The sequence below is a fragment of the Barbus barbus genome, assembly GCF_936440315.1.
Source record: "Barbus barbus genome assembly, chromosome: 9".
Lineage (NCBI taxonomy): Eukaryota > Metazoa > Chordata > Actinopteri > Cypriniformes > Cyprinidae > Barbus > Barbus barbus.
In genome coordinates this window covers 24816950-24839336 of record NC_136737.1, presented here as the reverse complement: position 1 = coordinate 24839336, position 22387 = coordinate 24816950, and positions in this window count along the sequence as shown.

The window sequence follows — 22387 nt, the reverse complement described above, 5'->3', positions numbered from 1 at the left end:
ACAGAGAATTGTGGGAAATGTAGTTTAGCCACAAAAGCCCATCACCTAATAAATCTGTTAAATGAGTAACTTAAAAAAAACAAAAAAAAAACAATTTGACATTGCAATAAATAAATAATAATAATGTTTTTCCCCTGCTGAAAACAAGCAGCATTTTTAAACTATTCTTCATTAGCAATGCATAAAATGTACACTGTAAATAAAAATTAAATAAAATACAAAATATTAAGAAAATATAAAATATATTTTTTTTTTTATTATTATTATTATTATTATTATTACTCAGGAAAAATATAAAATCTTACCCCACTGGCAACTGACTTAAATTCTTCATTAATATTCCAATGTTATTTTAGTTTTTGTTGTTTTTAGTTATCAATGGTTGTTTTTCATTTAGTTATTAATAGTCCCCCCCCCCCCCCTTTTTTTAGTTGCAAAAACCAGCTGTATAATTTTAAAGTATAATTTTTAAACAATTTGACCACATTTTTATTTGTAGTGCACAGTGTCTGTACACAATATATAAAAATATAAATAAAAAATCCAGACATTTTTGTCCTTTTTCCAGGATGAAAACTCTAAACATCCCAAAAACTAAATACATTTTCTTTATTAATAAATGTATTAATGTCCATTTTAGTGTTTTTACCGCAATGACAAGTTGTTGCTTCCTCCTCATAAACCTGGCAAATTCATTATTTTTATCAAATCCGAACACCATTTTTATTAGCAGTGCAAAAAATATGAATACAAAAAGCTTAAACAGTAATCATTTATTATCTTTTTGCAAAAAATAAAACATCTAAATATTAAAATAAAAATCACATTAAAATCAAAACTTGTTGCACAGTTTGTTGTTCTTGTTTTAAACAGTTCTCAAAATGCTTTATGAGGCTTATGCTTAAAACAAGACACATATGAAAGGCTGGAAGCTTCATGCATGTTCAACAGGAAGTTGGCAGATATTGCGGGGTGAAAGAGCCATAAGAGCCTTGACACGTATTCAGCGCTGACAGCCATTGTCATCTCCCTTCCTCTTCTTTCCACACTTTTTCATCCTTTCTCAGTTTCTCGCTCACACATTCTTTCTCTTGCACCTATTGGCTCTTTCTCACATTCACACGTTTCTCTGGAAGTCTCAAAGTCATTACCTCTCTTCAGCCCGTGTGAAGGGCAAGCCGTCACGTGACTCGTCATCAGTCACTCCTCATTCGCTCGCCCAGCCAGCTAATTTGGAGGGAAGGTTTTTCCGACGGGACCATCCATGCAAGGAAAGGTAGATTTCTCTGTGTGTTTGTGTTTCTTGCAGCTGGTTTGGGAGGATCTGTCTGAGGAGAGCGTGATTGCTGTAGCAGTGGAGCTGCCAGTCCTTCTGCTTATTTGACAGACTCAGTGTTTTGTGTCTTGACATCTGGCGGCAATCGAGCCACACTTTGTCCTCAACCTCCTGGTTCCACAGGAATAACTTGAGTACAGTGAGGCCTGGGCTGGAGAAAAACTTGACAATGAAGATATATGGCTTCAGAATGGATCATTTTATATATATATATATATATATATATATATATATATACACGCACACACACGCACACACACACACACACACACACACACACACATATATATATATATATATATATATATATATATATATATATGTCTATATATATAAACACATATACATATATATATATATATATATATATATATATATATATATATATATATATATATATATATATGCCTTCATTATACAGTAACACTTGTTTAACAAAATTTACAAAAATACTGTAATAATGTAATGTTAGTTTGGAAGATACGCAAAATATTATTCTATTTTAAAGGTTTATAAAACTGGAATTTTGACTCAAAACTTGACGGTGGTGACAACTAGCCCCAGTCTCCTCTGTATACACTATATAGGCAATTTCTTTATTATCTAAGGCAGTAAGATTAATGGAAAGAAAATGGAACGAAATGAAACAAGTTTCCCGATGCATTTGCTATGACAGGGTTTAGTGACAATATTTGATTTATGTATTTGGGTCTGTTTAACTTCTATAAACAAGTCGTTTGTGGTGTGAGAGAGCCGGCCTTTACATGATAAGTTGCTGCAACCTCAAAAATGTTGTGGCTCACTGCTTTATGGGTAATAAAGCTCATGTACACGCCGCAGCGTGTGCACAATTCACTTTTATGTCATCTCGGGCCGAGGGTTGCACAATTATCCATTTCAATTTGAGTATGACGCCCACCTGGGCTTGTAATGAGGGGGATGTGGCGAAGAGAAATGCTCTTTAAGTATAAACCACAGTTTAAAGCAGTTTAAAGCAGAAACCTTCTCAATCCAATTGAAATGTTAATATGTTAGACTGTGTTTGTGCATTGTGTAATCAACTTTAATTTGATTTTGATTGTAGAATAATTGCCACACTTTCCTAATCAAAGTACTTGTGCAACAGTACATCTGACTCGTGGAACAACTTCACCTCAGGAGCATGTCAGGCTGGGTTATGATACAGGACTAGTTTTATTTATTTTTTAGAGATTTATTATATGATTATTCATTTATTTTATTTGTAATTTATATTTAAATATATCTATTAAATGTTTGTTACTATTTAAACTGTTTATACATTTAAATATTCAAATTAAAACAGCAGTGTTTTAAACTGATAAATAGTTGATTTTTTTCTTTTTTTAATTTTAATTATTTGATTTGATTATTTAAACTTTTATTGAATTAATTTATTTTACATTCTTTAAGCATCTCTTTTAATTTTCATTCAGTTCTAATTTATATATTTGATTCATTTTATTTGTAATTATTTAATTTCAAAATACTAAAATATTTTCAGCAGCAGTTTTTTAAAAGAATTATTCTTTTTTATATTGCTTAAAATCATGGTTTCGTGTGTGTGTGTGTGTGTGTGCATGCATGCTTTTATTTTTTAGCAGCAGTTCATTAAATGTGTTGTGCTTCAAAAATATGTTTTCACCACCAGACATTCATTACAATAAACAATAGATTTCATAACACGTTAGCTTTAGACCAGTCTTTTTTTTTACAGTGCTTTATAATCATGTTTTTTGTTGTTGTTGGTGTTGTTTTTAGCAGCAGCAGTTTTGTAAATGTGTTGTGCTTCAAAAATATGCAAAACAAATTCACCACATTACATTTCAAGACCAGTACTGTCTCTAGACCAGTTTTATAATTATAAATTATTTTATATTATATTTATATTGCAATTATTTTAATATTAAATACTATATTCAAAAATATTTTTAACATTTTATTTGAAATATTAAATCCTTTTTTAGTTAATTATTGTTTTTATTTCATTTGTAATATATATACATTTTAATATATTTTAAGTCTAGGCCTAAATTATTCATATTTAGGAGCGGATCTTTAAAGGAACACTCCACTTTTTTGGGGGGGAGGGGGGGAGGGGGAGGGGGGGTGTTATCCAACTCCCCAAGAGTTAGACAGTTAAGTTTTACCGTTTTCGAATCCATTCAGCTGATCTCCGGGTCTGGCGGTAGCACTTTTAGCGTAGCTTAGCATATATCATTGAATCTGATTAGACCATTAGCATCTCACTTAAAAATGACCAAAGAGTTTCACTATTTTTCCTATTTAAAACTGTTCTGTAGTTACATCATGTACTCAGACAGACGGAAAATTAAAGGTGCGATTTTCTAGTCCGATATGGCTAGGAACTATATTCTCGTTCCGGTGTAATAATGAAGGAACTTTGCTGCCGTACCATGGGTGCAGCAGGCTCAGTGATATGATGCAGCGCCTGAAAGTAGTCCCCAGCTATATCATAACTAGTTACCTAGCTGGGGACTACTTTGAGGCTTTTTGTTTTCATTTATTTCATTCAGTCTTAGTACACAATGTAACTACAGAAGAGTCAAGTTTTAAATAGGAAAAATAGTGAAACACTTTGGTCATTTTTGAGCAAGATGCTAACGGTCTAATTAGATTCAATCATCTATGCTAAGCTAAGCTAAAAGTGCTGCTGCCAGATCCGGAGAACGGCTGAATGTATTCAAAAACGATAGAACGTCTCAGGTTACGTATGTAACCTTGGTTCCCTGAGAGTAGGGAACGAGACACTGCGTCCTCTACGGGTCGTCCTCTGACGACCATAAAACACATTTCAAGTTACTATTACACCTCAAACCATGACCTTAAATTGCCCTAATTATGCAAGACTTCTTCAAAACCAGTCGATGAAAATATGTAGTTTTTCACATCTCTGCTAAGTAGCTTTCAGGTGGCAGTTATCTGCGAGTCTGTCATTCATCTCTTGGACTCGTTTTCTCTTTTGATTCGACTCTTTTCTCTTATCATTCATGACAGAGTGGCTTCATTGATTAAGCAGAAACTCCCCAGCACGGCTGACTTAGTATTCTAGGCTGAAGCTGAACGTTGCATGAAAATATCACAGGCTGTCCATTTGTATGTTGATAAAATGCAATCTCTCGGTACCTGACCAAATTTGTAAATGCGATCCTTTTGACATTTCCGAATGCCAAGCAACAATTACTCTACGCTGAACTCCTATGCGTCTAGGCCTGTGGATATCCATGGGGATTGGACGGTGTCGATAAGATTTTAATACCTAGCCAGATGTGAAATATAAAGATAACGCTTAAATGTGTTAGCTAGAGCTAACTAGCTAGTTAATCATTCCACCTTTAATTATCTTCATCTGGGCATGTGCACGTGTGTAATTACACAATCATCTGACTGTATATGTAGAGCGTGGTTTGATGTTCAAATTATAGGAGTAACGTATGCTTGATTAAAGGCTGTTTCATCCAGCACTTCATTAGCTACCACTTGTCATTTGTTTCTTTAAAATGACTCATTTGATCCCATCTGGAAATCAAAGTCGGAATGGGAAGCCTTTAATACATCGCTCCATTTTTGACTAAATGCGCTTAATGGATCATATTTATCTTTGGTCAATATGCACAGCAGAGACCAAAAGTCTGAGAACGCATTAAAAATCCAAGATTCCAAATCTAATTTAAACCATAACAAACGGAACGTTTTAGGATTTTTAAAACAAAGTTCAAGACGTATGGTGTAAAATGATTGAGATTTATTTAATATTATGCACTGTTTCTAATCAAATAAGAAGATAACATCTGGTTTCATCCATATCTAGTCAAATCAGTAAAGCAAAAGAGGGACAAACCAAATGATTTTCTAGTTGTTTCATACTTTTTGACCCCGCTTTATATCTGTATATATGCTAATATACCTTTCTTCCCATCTGTTTCGGTGTCGTAAAACATTTCACTCGATTCTTTATCAAGCCGCCTCATCTTGATTGTCAGCTTCCAGAAAGGGAGGGAATAATTGCTATCTGCACTCCCAGTCAGAGCAGAACTAATTGGCACTGATGAGTTCGCCGAGTATCGTCAAAACATGACGTCAACGCACACAGGCCTTTTTGGCTGTCAACAGGGCTGGACTGGGACAAAAAATCGGCCCTGGCATTTTGGCCCAGAGCGGCCCACTACAAACGATCAAAATACTACCCATCTTTGCACGCCCTTGAATATGTATACCAGCTCCTATTCCATAAATGCACTAAAGCCATATAATAATAGGTAGGAAACAGTGAAAGTTGACACATTAAAAACTTCTAAAAAGTGTAATTTATTAATATAATAAAACTATAATCCACACTGATGAATCCTAAAACTATAGGCCTATATAGTTATGACATCCATCCTGTGTGTTTGAGGGAGAACGGGAAGAGACATGATAAATTGTTGATCAGATGATCACTGTTTCCCATAGTATAGCATTAAATAAACTGTAAACTTACTTCCTCAAATCTGTAAACTCCTTGGATGAACCTTTAAAAGCATAAGAAGGCATCCTGTGTGTGTATGTGTGTGTGTGTGTGTGTGTGTGTGTGCAGTGGTCGTGTATAAAGTACCCGAAAGCCATACTCAAGTAAAAGTACAGGTATCTTACCAAAAAAATGACTTTGGTAGAAGAGTAAAAGTCTTAAAGTATATGATATTTATTGATATTTAAACTTACTTAAGTATTAAAAGTAAAAGTACAAGTAAATGCAAAATGGAAAAGAAGCAAATAAATATATATATATATAAAAATATTCATGCAGCTTTAGCAGCAAGATTGTATTCAGTTTGAACTCTTTCTTCCATTTTGTATTTTTGGGTAAGAATAGGAAGCACTTCATCCAGTGTCTTTCATTCCAACATAAGAAAACATTTCTGGAATCTGCATCTGAAATAGCATTAAGATGTATTTATTTACACAGTTTATGTATCTCAGAGGGGACGTGGATGCATTTAAACTGCAGTTACAGATGGATAAATAGGCCTAATGTTGTGTTTTTAACATAAAACGTCGAATACTGGTATTTGAAGTAATTTAAAACATGAAAAAAATAGTTGAAATGTGAAATTAAAACCGCTAGTAGGTGACAGCAAAGACTTTGGTGACAGAAAGTGACCATTAATGAGTGAGTCACTGAGATTCAACCGATTCATTCAAACGACTGATTCATTCAGGAACAAGAGCATTTGACTGTGTTGAGTGAATCACTGAATCATTTATTCAACCGATTCATTCAAACGGCTGATTCATTCAGGAACAGTGCATTTGACTGTGTTAATGAGTGAATCACTGAATCATTTATTCAACCGATTCATTCAAACGACTGATTCATTCAGGAACAGAGCATTTGACTGTTAATGAGTGAATCACTGAATCATTTATTCAACCGATTCATTCAAACGGCTGATTCATTCAGGAACACAGCATTTGACTGTTAATGAGTGAATCACTGAATCATTTATTCAACCGATTCATTCAAACGGCTGATTCATTCAGGAACAGAACATTTGACTGTTAATGAGTGAATCACTGAATCATTTATTCAACCGATTCATTCAAACGGCTGATTCATTCAGGAACAGAACATTTGACTGTTAATGAGTGAATCACTGAATCATTTATTCAACCAATTCGTTCAAAAAGGGGATTCATTCAATAAGTACACCGTCCATTGCTCAGAGACGCAAAACAGTGCTGTGATCATTGTTTGGAACTATTTTCTTTGGAAAAATTGAGCAAAAACAAGCAATAAGTCTAAAATGTCAATTATTGCTTACTGAACTTATATGAAATGATTATTAAATGTGTTCATGCTGTAAATCATGTGTTCATGACATTAATAAATCAAGTGCGTGCACTCTGTGTGTGATTTGATGATATAGCCTACTTGATAATGTCAGATCACACATCATTACAACAACACTTACCCTATTATTTCAGAAGATATACTGTATATCGCACACCCCAGACTCTTTGAGTGGAAAATGAATAATCCGCGATTGTGCGCGCACTTGTTTGCATGCATCAGAGTAAAAGTATACGTTTTAATTAGGAAATGTAGTGGAGTAAAAGTAAAAGTTGGCTGAAATATAAAAAGTCAAGTAGGCTACAGATACTCCCAAAAAATACTTAAGTACTGTAACGAAGTACTGTATTATTACTTTGTTACAATACACCACTGTGTGTGTGTGTGTGTGTGTGAGTGAGAGAGAGAGAGAGAGAGAGAGAGAGAGAGAGAGAGAGAGAGAGAGAGAGAGAGAGAGAGCCCAAAAGGGGAATTGTTTAAAGATGTGATTGGGTCAGCCCAATGTCAATTAAGAAAATAACCAATGGGCTGCTGATTAAATGTCTCATGGGCCGGTCTGTCTGGGGGGAAAAAAATCCTAAGCCGACTTTTTTTGACAAATACATTAAACAGCCGCAAAGACCACAGCGCCGTCAACTATTTAGGCAGAAAAACTATAGGCTGCTAAGAGTTTTAAGTGCCGATCAGATAAATATGGTATGAGAAGATGTATCGGCCCGGCCCAAAAAGTACGTCGGCCCAGCGGGAAAATGCCCGGTCTGCCAGATGGCCAGTCCGCCCCTGGCTGTCAATGTGTCCACGCAGGCAGCGGAGAGAGTGAGAGGGAAGTTTTATGGGTTTGATCAAGTCAAACGGCTCTATTGTGGTTTTCTTACTCTTTATGTCAATGCTAAGCTAACTACTGATTCAAGGTGGTCTGTAACACCTGGAGAAAGCTATCTGTTAGAGCTTACATTCACCTCAGTAAGAGTTGGTGAATGTACAATTTGAAAAAAATAGTTTGTTATACAGGAATACTTTGACGACACACTTTGCTTGGGCATTTCAGAATGACCATAGCAACATTTCAAGATTGGTCCGCTGAGTACCATCCCATAACACAAAGTCACATGACTTTTCTGATGCACATGGGGGAATTTATTCAGCAAATGTGTTTCGATCTTCTATTATTCGCATCAAGTCAAAAACCACGTCAAGCGAATGTAAAAACCTTTTTGGAAATTAAGGGATTTTTTTTAAATTTGACATTTCCATCACTCATTTCTGATGCAGTACTTCAAAATGTGCATAAAAACAGGGTGATGCAAACATAGCTAGTCAAACACCTGAGCTGTACATGACTATACTGATTGGTTAAAAGCACCACAAAAATGCTCACAGTCCCAAACCCATCCTGAGCTGTAAAGTCCATTTTGCTTCATTCCATTTCAAATCAGTCACTATCAAAACATATATGATAAAATAATGGAAGATTTGTATTGTAAATGTTGCTTTAACCCTTGTGCTGTGCTGAAAATCCATCACCTAATTTAGAGTTTTCGGTCAAAAATGACCAGCCTTTTAAAAATTGCTTGCAAATCTCTCATATTATTATTGAATCTTGCATGGATTTGATCTCCTGTCAACTTCTTTTCATTCAATTTGCAGTGGTTTTGTATTTCTTTTTGGAAGTTTGGTCGTAGACCCCATTGGTCTGAGCTTATGCACTTTGTTTATGCACTTATGCACTGAAAGTGAAAACAAATAAAGCATAAAATGTTCAATCAAAAACTGTGGTCCACGAGCATGGTGGTCAGTCCTTTCCAAACTGAAACACAAAACCTATGCTAATTTAAATAAAACAAGCTGACAGAAGATTGAATCCAATATTTGGTAATAATGTAGCATAGCAGGAAATTTATAGCCAATTTTTTGTAGAGCATTCATTTTTAACCGTAAACACCACAAGTGTAATAAGGTGGGGAAAATACCAAAAAAAAAAAAAAAAGTGTGAAGTTATTATACCATGTGTGAGTAAGATTTGTCCAATTAACTAGCATTTTTGGCGAAAGGAATATCCTCTCTGGGTCAAAATGACCAGGGCTGCGTTTCCCAAAAGCATATAAGCCTAAGTTGACCATAGCTCCATTGGTTTCAATAGGTCTGCAATTTACCTCAGCGTACGATGCTTTTGGGAAACGCATCCCAGAACACAACATGAGAGTTTAATAAATAAAAAAAAATTAAAAATAAGAATATAAAGTAACACTTAAGTATTCTCACTATTAACTAGTTGCTTATTACAATGTCTATTATTAACATATTGGCTGTTTATTAGTACATATAAATCACATATACTGCAAGACAATATTCTACATCCCTAATCTTACCCAATACCTATACTTAACAATTACCTTACTAACTATCAGTAAACAGTAATTAGGAGGCAAAAAGTGTAGTTAATGGTTTGTTTTGAACATTAAAATAAAGTGTGAATATACAACTACATTTGAATGGCTGTCAATGGGGAAGGATGTAGCACCAGATGGTGTAACTACAGCATCTACAAGCAGACAATAAAAGGATCACATTAAGTACCCACACCTTGATGCCATGATTAGCAAAGCAAAATGTTCTGTTGACATGCAAATCAACAAGCTCTGACGGAAATCAGCCTTTTTGGGGGAGCAAATCTGTGAAATTCATAAATGTGTGTGCAACAAGAAGGTCCCTGGTTCAATGGAACATCTTCTTTACCTTGAAGTTAATATGTTCTCTTTATGTTGGTGCCTCTAGCTTCCTCCCTGTGCTTTCAGCTTCCAACGGAAGCACAGGGAGGAAGCTAGAGGCACCAACATAAAGAGAACATATTAACTGCAAATTAGCCGAAACATTTATTTGAACACACAAGAGTTTAGGAAAGTGTAGAACATTGTAAATAATGAGTGTTCCAAAATGGAACTGAAGGTACAGATTCTGTGTGGGCCTGCAGCATGAGTTGAGAAACAATTGCTAAATTATATAATAATATTTTAAATGCATGGAAATAAGTTACATTGTGTTTCTAAGCAGTCTGACTGAACTATGCCTAGAGACACGAGGAGGGAAGATAAAAACATTTCATCATCTTTTCCCAAAGACATCGACGTGACTTGAGACCCAACTCCATACTTGCTCCAGTGTGGCATCCTCATGGGAAGTGTGTCAAACAAAGCGTGCAGAATATGAAAGAACCTGGATCCCCAGATCTATCTAGCTACTCGCGAGAGGGTCAAGATGAGTGGAATTCATTAGAAAACACATGTTGTGCTGTGGCGATGCTCTCCTGATGGGTTTTGCATCGGAAAAAAAATCCCGACCACGTCACTTGCATCCTCTCACTAGAGTGACAGTGTCTTTTGTCATGTACAATATAAGTGCGACCCATCAATCAAAATGCTGCGGGTGCGAAGAGGGTCACTGTAAAATGAATGAGCTGACAAAAATGCTGAAGCAGTGCTTTGGACTAGCGCCATACTTCAGGCCTTGTTATGCAATCCCATGTGTGTTGCAAAGAAAAGTAGATGAACGAAAGGTTAATCTGTTATATGCGGTGCAACAAATATTAAAAATTATCTTGGCAGAGGTGTCGGTGTAACGCTCATTAGTGTGATGCAATAAGGTGCAGGGCAGTATGGCAATTGTTTCGCAGCAAATTAGAACTGATAAATATGTCAGGAAATGACCCCCTTCTCCTTTCGAAGCAGCATTGGATGTGTTCGGCTAATTAGCAAATTGGTATTTGCGGAGTCAGCCTCAATTTCCACGATTTGGTGGCAGTTCAAGTGATCATTTGCTCTGAAAATTAAGCCCAGAGGAAAGGGTAAACATCAGCAATTAATGGTTGGAAGATACGGCTACTCCTGGACACAGCAGTTGGACTGGCTGTTAGGAGTTACCGGGCAGCCAAGGGAAGTCTATCAACTGATGAAAGACCCCATCTTCTCCTCTTCCTTTCGGACTATTGAATGGTGCAAGTACATTTTAGCATTGGTCACTGTTGCCAGTTTAGATGACGTCACGGCTGTCTAAGTGTGAATCATTGGAGTATTGATTTATCTAAATCCTCTTGGTTTATGTCGTCCAGACAAATGAAGATAGAGCACCAAAAGTAGGAGGGGGTTTATTGATGCCGGTCTTCCCATTGCTTGCCCTTCAGTTACTCTCGTGGAACTTTAAACGCTGTTAGATTTCTTAGTAACCCGAGATAATTCTTACATATGAGCTGCACACAATGAATTTGATGAATTCTTGATGCTCAATGTACAAAGGCTAACTGTGGCTAGATTATGCTCACAGTCACTGTTACGCAAATGCGTGTTCAGTCAATGTTCTCATTGATGAATCGATTTTGCTTAGCTCAGACTTTGACAGCTGAATGGCACTGGCTGCTCCTTTGCACAAGAGAAGCTGGTCGGAGTTTCCACGTGAGCCAAAATATCCCCCTTCTCAAGGACAGAGGCATGATGCGCTTGCAGTCAAACGATGCAAAGTAAACAGATAAATGGGTATATAGCTGAAACCATCGAAAAACATTTGCCTGTGCAAGGCTTAAAATACAATCTTATAAAAAAATGGATTGTCTGTATGAGAATGACACAGATAGGAAAGGACTCTTAAGGTTCTTTGCAATTTGTTTCACTCTAAGCGATCAAACAGCATGATGGATGATAGCTGAGAGGGATGTTTATCAATAACAATCTATTTAAATCTCTGGGAAAAGAAACAAAAACAACCTATGCTAACAAAAACGTAGAAGTAGAAGTATTTCAGAAAAATGAATGTGGTGTGAATATGTTAATCATTCAGTAACATAGTAGTGACTGTGATTTTGCCAAATGATAATTATCTATTGTTTGTCCTGAAACATTTCTGTCATCTACATACCTTCTCGGCCTGTGGAGTAGTGAGTTGTATTGACGCCCCGTTTCTGCCACTGAATAATAATTTTTTTAAAAAGGCAATTGCGACTTTTTATCTCACACTTCTGATTTTTTTCTCAGAATGGCATAATACTGTAAGGAGGACGCAGAGGCAGAACTAGAATCCATTCGCAGAAGTTTATTAGAGGGATTAGCAACAGACAGAAACGTTAATTCAGGCAGAGGGTCAAAACCAGAGTAGCAGTTGAATCCGTTTACCAGTACAGGGGCAATCCAGAAGACGAGAGTCAGGAGGCAGGCAGAAGGATCAAACACAACATCAGTCCGATCAGGCAAACAGAGCAAAGGGGCAAATCCAGGAAATCAGAAGTCAAGGTAATCAGGCAGAGTAATACACAGGTAAGCAGTCAGAGATAATGCAATGGAGAAACGCTCAGTACAGCAGGTAAACTGGCAATACTTCGCAGTTTGTAATGTGCTCAGGATCTGGCTTATAATGTCATCAAACAGGAAATGAAAGCAGAATAAGCAGAGGGAGCGGCATGCAGTCAGTACTCGGGTGAGGGCTCCCTCTGCTGGCTTGGTGTTACAGAATCCCCCCCACTAGGAGCACCTCCTGGGGCTCTACATGGCCGTCCCCGTGGTCTGGGTGCTGGTCGATAAGGTCTGGCTCTGTGGAACTCCTCAATAAGAGATGGATCCAGAATATCTACGTACTTACTGCAGCCGCGAACAACACCGATGGTCAGAATTCCTAACTTGGGCGGAATATGCCCAAAACTCCGTCACTCACTCTTCTACAGGTCTAACCCCCTTTCAGTGTGTTCTGGGGTTTCAACCCCCCATGTTCCCGTGGTCTGGTGAACCCTCTTCAGTCCCTGCTGTGGACGAGTGGATACGGCGTAGTGAGAAGGTGTGGGACAGCGCTCACGTCCGCCTACAGCGAGCTGTACGAACACAGGAGTTCCAGGCTAATAGGCGACGGCGTCCACACCCTCCTTACCAACCAGGGCAACGAGTCTGGCTCTCCACAAGGGACATCAAGTTGCGGCTGCCCAGCAGGAAATGAAAGCAGAAGAAGCAGAGGGAGCGGCATGCAGTCAGTACTTGGGTGAGGGCTCCCTCTGCTGGCTTGGTGTTACAAATACAAACTCGCAATACTGACTTTTTAAATTCTGGCGCTTTTTTTCTCAAAATTGTCAAATATTAACTCACAACTGCAAATGATAAAAGTCAGAATTGCACGATATCAACTTTTTGTGGGATATAAATGGGAAATTCTGACTTTTTTCTCAGAATTGCGTGATTATAACTTGCAATTGCAAGTTTTATATCTCGCAATTTTGAGAAAAAAGTCTGAATTGCGAGAGACAGACACAATTCTGAGAAAAACAGTCAGAAATGGAGTTTATATCTCACAATTCTGACTTTATGTCTCACAAGTGCAAGTATATATACAGCCATTCTGACTTTTGCTTATAAACAATTGTTTACAATAAAAGTTTGTAAGTCAGAATGGCGGTATATAAACTTGCACTTGTGAGAAATAAAGTCAGAATTGCGAGATATAAACTCTACTAATAAAATAATATATAAACTCTATATATAAACTAAACATTTCTGTTAGTTTTTCTCAGAATTGTGTCTGTGTCTCGCAATACTGACTTTTTTCTCAAAATTGTGATATAAATACTTGTAATTGTGAGTTATAAAGTCAGAATTGCGAGATATAAACTATAAAATTTTAGCATAACAGATGTAATTACATCTGTTACATCGAAACAAATTTATGCTGGTCTAAAAATATTTATAATGCATGTAGATCATTTAGCAATCCATAACCATGCAAATCAGCTAAATATTAGCTTGAATAGGTAAGCAAGCTATTTTTTTCCAAAAATGGCAGCTATGGGGCAAAGTGAGCCAAATGGCGTAAGTTGAGCCAATGTTTAAACAAACCCCACCATATGAGTGAACTTAAGTTAAATCTCTGAAGTAGAAACTGGCCTGTTCAGCATTACAGAAAAGATGCCATGCCAAGAAACCTTTGCTTATAGTCTGTTTTAGTCTGATTTTGGGAAGGTTACAACTTTGGTGTTCAACATAGTGTTTCAGACAATTAAAGATATTGTAATTAAAAACTTAATTTGGTTGGCTTTATGTTAAGTTAGCTTTAAGAAAATAAATATGAATGTTACTAAGAATAAATTTCATTATTACATTAGCTTTTAAAAGAGGTAAATTATCTTTAAAATTTGACATGGGTTTGAATCAGATTCAGTCATGGCCAGTTTACACCCAAATGGTGCATCTTACCCACTGACTCGGGTCAAGCCATATTTTTAGAACCCTTTATCATAGATACATTCTGATAATTTAAAATGTTAGGAAACATCCTGAAATTACCTTAGATACTTTTGTTATACTTCTGCCTCATTTTCCCTTATCTTGAGGACCACATATGTAAAAAAAGGCTCATCTTACACCACTCTCCCCTAATATGAGAGGGAAATTACTCATGAATATTTGTTCAAACCCCAACTCTAACTGTGCTGTATACTGTATAAAAGTACCATGGTCTTAATGTCTCATATTATCGCTGTCCCATTATAGCACCACAGTACTTTTTGTGAGAGCAGTACTGTCATAAAAGCATCAAATGCATGCTGTTCAGGTTCTAAATTCGTATTTAAAACTAACTTCAACCTACTAATTTGCTTCTATAAGAGTTCAGCCATTAACTTCATCCTTTGGGGCCTGTAGTTCTCTGAAAACAAACATTAGCTTTAGCGTTAGCATACAGTGTGTCCATAAAGACGAGACAAGTCAAGAGCACTGCTAGAATGAACTAATTATTTATACTGCTACCACATTTAGTGTGCCCTCTCAGGGATGGTTGTCTCTATCTTAGTGTCATTTTTGCTGTACATCATTTTTGAGATTGATTGGGCAGGATGAAGTGCTCTTGAACAGTAATCCGTCATTCCATAACAGTCCATAACCTGTCTTTTCCATCCTGCCTTTTTCATTATTTCATTGGTTTTAAAAGGTGATGGCAATGATGCCAGGAGTAATTTGACTGTCAGCTGGATATGCCCTTTGTTTTGGCTAATGAGTGCAGGCAGCAGGGAGGAGTAATTAGCCATAATTTGCACAATACTAACTTGCCGAAGGTTCCTAAAGCTCGCCTCGACTTTTCCCCTTCCTCCGCCCCGAGAAATGTCAGTGGCCGTTGTGTTAAGCGATGGTGGCGTCTAATCAGCCCTAGCTGGCATGTGCCTGGGTGAATGCTCATCATTAGCTACCCGGTTCTTTTAACACACCCCAGTTTTGGGAAGGGCAGCTCCTTCATTGCGACCTTGAGTAAAATAAAGAGTTAGGTCTTGTTAGCACAACTTTGTACAAGCCCACTGGGTACCCATAAGCCTCTGGATAGTGGCATAATCTATCATTTATGGGTTTGACATAAATAAATATGATCTTTTGGTCAATCAATCTTGAATAGCATAGCCTCTATTTTGATATTATAATTTTAACATCGCACCTCCATATCCTTCTTCCAAGATGAATCCAAATCAGATACATCTGTGAAACAGTTGACCTTCGCAAGACCCACCCCCTATATTACTGTTGTTATGCCCAATAACCACATCATGCTCTCATATAGTGAAAAACACATAGCTGAGCTGACAACATGCTGACAGAGAAGGTTACTTCTGGTACGGAACAAGTCTCAGCTTTCAAATTTTGTAATTTTTAAAGAAATTCAAACAAAAAATACCGTTTATGTGTTGTGAGAGATCGCTGTAGTGTCTCAGTTCAAGAGGCACATGAACCGATCATGTCTGGTTAGGACAAAAATGGCAGATTCAACGTTATGATTGGTCAGATCACCTGTCAATCAAACTCTCTGCGATTGGTCAATTGAGGACAGAAAATATAACGCATTCCAGATAGTGAATCCAGAACAATTTCAATTCACATCTTCCATTCCTCAAACCTTGTAGTATCTAGTGTGCGAGCAGAGTGCGCACTTCAGACACTAGCACACTCGACAAGATAATAATCATCTCCCTCAGTTGTTTACTTCGAGATTTTCAGCACCGAAAGCCAGAAATATAATTTTGATGTTCTGTTCAAACTGCTTGGGCACTTAAACCACAGTGCTGCAGTTGAGGAGGGAGCCCATAGTCTAAAAAGTTGTTTAATATGCTCACCATTATGATAACAGAATGAGAAATGACTGGAGAGTCGCAGTTGGTGAGGATTTTGAGAGCCTTATAGTGAGTGCCTGACTTAAAGGGTTGAAGTCTCTGTTTGGGAGCTATAATTCAGACCAAAATCACCCGCTGCCTTCTTCCTGGCTCTCGAAGAAAATAGGCCAGTCTGGGAACGGCGTCTCGCCTCGCAGCTGAGTAGCTGAGAATAATAAAACCGGCAATGATCTGTATGATTTCCATACGGCAGTGTGTTATCCCCTTATAATCTGAGTTATTCATGAACCCAGCAGCCCAGGAAAGCTGTGACTTTCTCTCAGATGAGTATGTGTATTTATATATGTGCGTGATAATGGAAGGTCAGATAGCGAGATAAGCAGGGACTCATTTTTTGGGAGATTTTTCTCATGTATTTCTTATCCGATTTTATGTACTTCTGCTGACACAACAAACCCATTTTTTTTTTGCACTTCTGTGAAGATATGATAGTGGCATAATTTGTTTGGACTCTAGTAGAATGAGACCTGTTGTATTTGACTAATGACACTATGCCACTATCACCAGCTTCCCACACATCTTCCTTCTGTCATTTCTACCATTCCTCTTCAACTTTTCTGTCCTGTTTGCCCCTCCTTATCTTTCCAGGCATGTCACCCACCCGTTTTTATCCCCAGCTTGCTCATCACCAGAATTTAGCTGTGAAATCTTTAATTAAAGTTTTACAACTCATGAGATTTCTCACCCACTCACATTTCCCCTCTGAGGAGTCATTGCATTCTTCTTCCAAGCAGTCTTTTGCACTACCGTTTCCATACGGAGCTCTGGATTGGCAAATTACATATGCTGCCCAGCTGTTTGGAAAGATTGGCGGCCTTCTTATGAACCAGGCGGCTTACAGCTTCTGCTTCTTCCAAGAGGCCTGTCTTCACGTCGTCTTAGCTGCTTAAGTGTTGCCTCCTTCCCATGAAGCGTCCCTGGGGCTGGATCCAACTGCTGGGGAGCTGATATCATCTTGCTAGATCTGAAATTGTGGATGCAACTGCTTTTTGTCTCTGCTTGGGATTTTATGGCTCCTTCGTGTCATTCCCTACAATGGTAGCTGTAATGGGTGGTTTGAAACCATGTAATCCTATTTCCCTCTTACATTCCAGACTGTGGAGGAGGATATCATTGCCGCTCAGACTTGGACAGTTCTACACAATTTCTAACTCAACAGCTGTGCTGTGGATGGAATCATATAGCCGCATAATGTGCAAACACAGTTAGCACCCAACAGAGCCAGAACTATCAAGCTAACTCAGCAAAATAATGTATTCTGACTTGTAGTTAACAACTCGGATGGATTGTAGAGCACGTTTAAAGATTAACTCAAGTTATTCCTCAATAAAAAAAAAATAATTTTTTTAAGAAATTACATATGATCACATGTCCAGCCTAATTCTACTTGATTAATCTCAGTATACTTGTTGTTGAACAGTTTATCTTAAAACAATTACAGTTGACCAAGGGCGGTCGTGGCCTAATGGTTAGAGAGTCGCACTTGTAACCCAAAGGTCGTGGGTTCGAGTCTCAGTACTGGTAGGAGTTGTAGGTGAATGACCAGTGTTCTCTTGCACCTTCACCTTCTATTACTCTGGTGCCCTTGAGCAAGGCTTTGAACCCCCTTTCAATGTACTACTAGCATCGGTAGCTAAACTTTTTGGGCTACTGTTCCATAGTATTACGGTTCCCAGCTTGAACATTTACAAAGACTTTTCCTTAAATGCCCATTCCTTATTTAAATTCACAACTGTACAACACACTGGCTTCTGAAGCAGTTATTTTGGAACTTTTGTTTGTTTTGGACCTTTGCCAGAAATGAAATTTAGAGACGGAACCTTTTGGAACTTTAATTAAATACCACTGTGCCAGACCTTTCCTTCCAACTAATGTCACTTTTCTGAGCCATTTTTGCAATGACCTTTAATAAGCTAGTCCCAAGGTGATTTTTAGTGGATGAATGAAGTCACTTCCACAGGTGTCCTAGCAGTGTAACCGCGGGTGTAATTCATCACAAAATAATGTGATGCTAATCTAAAAAAAAAAAATTCCGCTTGGCTTGATTTTGCAAAAGCATTCATTCAGGCCTTTTAGGTGCTGCTTAAAATAGCTTCATATTTTCATAATTTCCAGATAATAATTGCCTAAAAATTTTGCTCACTAATTAATGGTTGTAAAAAAAGACAAATGCTAATAGCATTTAGTTCTGTTTAAAAATCAAATTTGCCATTGATGGATAGCTTTCAAATGGATTTATTAGAAACACACAATGTCTTATATTTATGAATGCAATGCATTGAACAATAACAGATGCAAATACTGCAGTGTGCTTTTTGGCACATGGTGCATTGTAATGTTGTTAAAAATATTAATTTCTAAAAATATGTTTTATAGAACCATCCAGGGATGAAAATAAAAAATAGAAATAGTGTTATCTCAATGGGAACAGCATACCCAAGGTCAAGGGTTCAGGTAAACATTTAATGCACTGTAATTCACTTTGGATAACAGTGCCTGCCAAATATATTCATGAGAATATGTCTTTGATTTGTTTGTGTTTAAAATAACAGCATAATTCCCTATGAAATCACACCAAATGGAAGTAAAGTTTATGAATGAGAATTACCACTTGATGGATCGTCTCCGACTAGCATTCCCTGCCTCCCTCCATTGCGGCTCTCCACGCAAAACCATCTGGACATTTGCGACAAAACAGTTCTCGGGTTCTGAGACAAGACAAAGCTGAAAGACTCCAGATCTGTGACTTTCTTTCATGGTCAGCTTCTGAGGGATTTGGTTTGGTGCGTTACCAACTGCTTGCACATTATATCACATCTCATTTGGTCTTCATATACGTCAATGCTCACAAATGCTCATACTCCCTCTCTGCATCTCTGAGTGCCTAAGCCTGTGTGTTTGAATTAGGAGATTTACCAGCTGATCCTTTGAAGCTTTTTGATCCTACCAACAGAGGAACACTCGTGTCCCAAGAGAACATGAAAACATTTAACAGCTCCATGGGCATTGAATTACACAAAAGCTATCTAAACAAAGATTATGTGAGATAATGGCACCAATAAGAGTGTAAAAAAGATTGGAAACTGTTAGTTTACTCCAAAAAAGTGTAATACACTTCATACAGGTTTTGCCTGTTCATACATTCTTAGGAAATCAAACCCGTGGCCTTGGCGTTGCTAGTGTCATTCTCTGTTGTTCTAAAGGAAAACCTTACAAAAGAAGACATTTTGCAGAATATGCAGAGTGCTCTTTTCCATGTCTTCCATAAATTGATCTGACAACCTCATCTCATTAGTGTTAAGGTTGGAAAATTACTTTTGCACAGATTTACACTTTTGAAGAGTCGACAGACTCCATTTATTTATTCAGACTATGATTGCATCCTATTAGAGGTTATCAAACTCCTGCATGTCTCCCATAAAAGAGGTGCATGTTTCTGCAAGAGTTTGCCTTGTTCAGAGTGACATGAAACACATAGCGTGTGATCTTCAATCAGTAGTGTATGATGGAGAGTTTTCAAGCTTTTCTCTGTAACAACTTTCAAAGTCTGCAAATGTGTTACTGCAAATGTATTGCTAGTGTTTGAAAATCTGTTCTGAACATAAAAGTCATATATTGCTTTCCAGCCATATGAGTATGTAACATTTACACATACATTGTTGTATGTTTGGATATACACAGAAACATTCAATATGAAACTACTGACAGTATACAAAAGTATTTACATAGACACAGTTTTAGAAGCATAAAAATAATTTATTTTTTAATATTTATATAAATATATTTCTAGATTGTTATTACAATAAATACATACATATTTTCTTTCTACTGTCTAAATAAAAGCTTAAAGTTTTAAAGTTCTTTTAAAAATATATAAAAATAATGATAGTAATGATAGGCTAGTAAATACACAATAATCCTAGTTAAAAAGGTACTGTACTATTAAATGGATATTTTAAAGAATTTATTTCAACATTGCAATGCTTAGGCTTGGGTCAATTGATTGATTCCTTTATAACAAATTGACTATGGCTCCAGAAATCACACAGAAATTCACTAAATAAAACCGTTAAAATGTAAATACAGTATGATGGCGCTGAACATCAATTATTTCCATGAATTCCACATTCTATGAACTTAAAATGACTTAAAGACATTTGCGTGGCTCTTCTTGGTGTTCACATGTAAAATGCTTACATTTTAGATGCTGCCAATATGTTAAACACTTTACATTAAGGTCCTATTAGTTAACATGAATTTATTAATTAACTAACAATGAGCGACACAGTATTTATTAAAGGTGTTATTTCACCCAAAAATGAAAATTAGCCTGTGTTTTACTCACCCTCGAGGCATCCTAGGTGTAGATGACTTTCTTCTTTCAGACGAATCATATCGGAGTTATATTAAAAATTGTCCTGGCTGTTCCAAGCTTTATTATTGTAGTCGGCAGGTGTCCACCAGTCGTAAAATAAAGTGTGCGCATCCATAATAAAATGTGCCTCACACGGCTCCGGGGTATGAATAAAGGCCTCCTGTAGCGAATCCATGCATTTTCATAAGAAAAATATCCATATTTCAAACATAATAAACAGCTTTCTCTCACTGTCATACGCGGAAGTGGTTCAGGCATATGACGTAGGATGTAGGACGTCGCGCCTAGTGATATGCTATGAGCAAAAGAATCAAAGTTTCCTTACTTTAGCAAAGGAAAACCAGTCTTCTCTTGACTTGTATCAAAATCCTCCGACATTTTTCTTGTACTTCTAATTCGTGTTTAGTTAGTTTTGTTCTCTCTCCGCATTCGTCACTAATCACGCAACGTCGACAATGACTACGTCATCCGCGTGAACAGCTTACGCTTACCACAATTAGATGAAGTGAGAGAGATTACGTTTTATTATATTTTATGATTTATTACGTTTATGATTTATTATGCATGGATTCGCTACAGGAGGCCTTTGTTCACCGTGTGAGGCACGTTTTATTATGGATGCGTGCACTTTATTTGCCGTCTTGTGGACTGGTCACAAAGAGACACCAGCTGACTGCAATGCTAACGCTTGGAATAGCCAGGACAGTTTTTAATATAACTCAGACTGGATTTGTCTGAAAGAAGAAAGTCAAATGCACCTGAGTAAAACACAGGCTAATTTTCATTTTTGGGTGAACTAACCCTATTAGTTAATAAATTGTTCAGTTGTTCATTATTAATTCTTGTTATCTCAGTATTTTTTATTGTTAGCTCATGTTAACAAAGGTAGTTAACCAGTGTTACCTTATTGTAAAGTGTTACCATGTAAATAACTTTACATTTCAGACTGAAACCGCATCCGTTTACATTGGTTGTTTGCAAGGAATGGTTTGAGCGCTCGGTGAAATTTCTCCTTATTCCACTTGGGATTGGAAAAACATGTATTCTTGGTCTTCACACAATTTGATTGTGATAGTCATACATGTAGTGTTCTCCATTATTCAGCCTGTCATCTTCCCTATCAAAGCTCCATGTGCTGCTTTTTCCATTTTCAGTGATGTTGCACCCGGCCACAACCGACCCACAGGATTAAAGCTCTGGATTACAAGTCAAAGGGAGCACCTGTACTTTGTCACCTGTTGGAAAGGTATCGTAAAACTTACAGGGGACAAATCTGATTGAAGCTTTCTCACCTCTGGAGACATTTCCCTACCGTCACCTTCAGGTACACACTCGCACACACACAGCTTGGGAAATGTAATGAGGTCTCGGATGAAGCCCTGCGCTCTCTCTCCTTTTCTTTTTCTGTCCTGCTGTTATCGCTCCTGTAGCCCTTGTGGGTTTCGCCGGCGAACAAACCGGTCATGAGTTATTTTTGCGGTTTAGCTTTTCTGCCTGCCAAATTTCCCTCTCAACGTCGCCACAGATGGCGGTGGGAATGGCAGTGGTTAAACTTCGACTTTTCTGTTTTAACCCGCTCAGATTGAACAACATCACTCAAGTTGAAAGTGAGCAAGTGAATGTGAAGAAAAC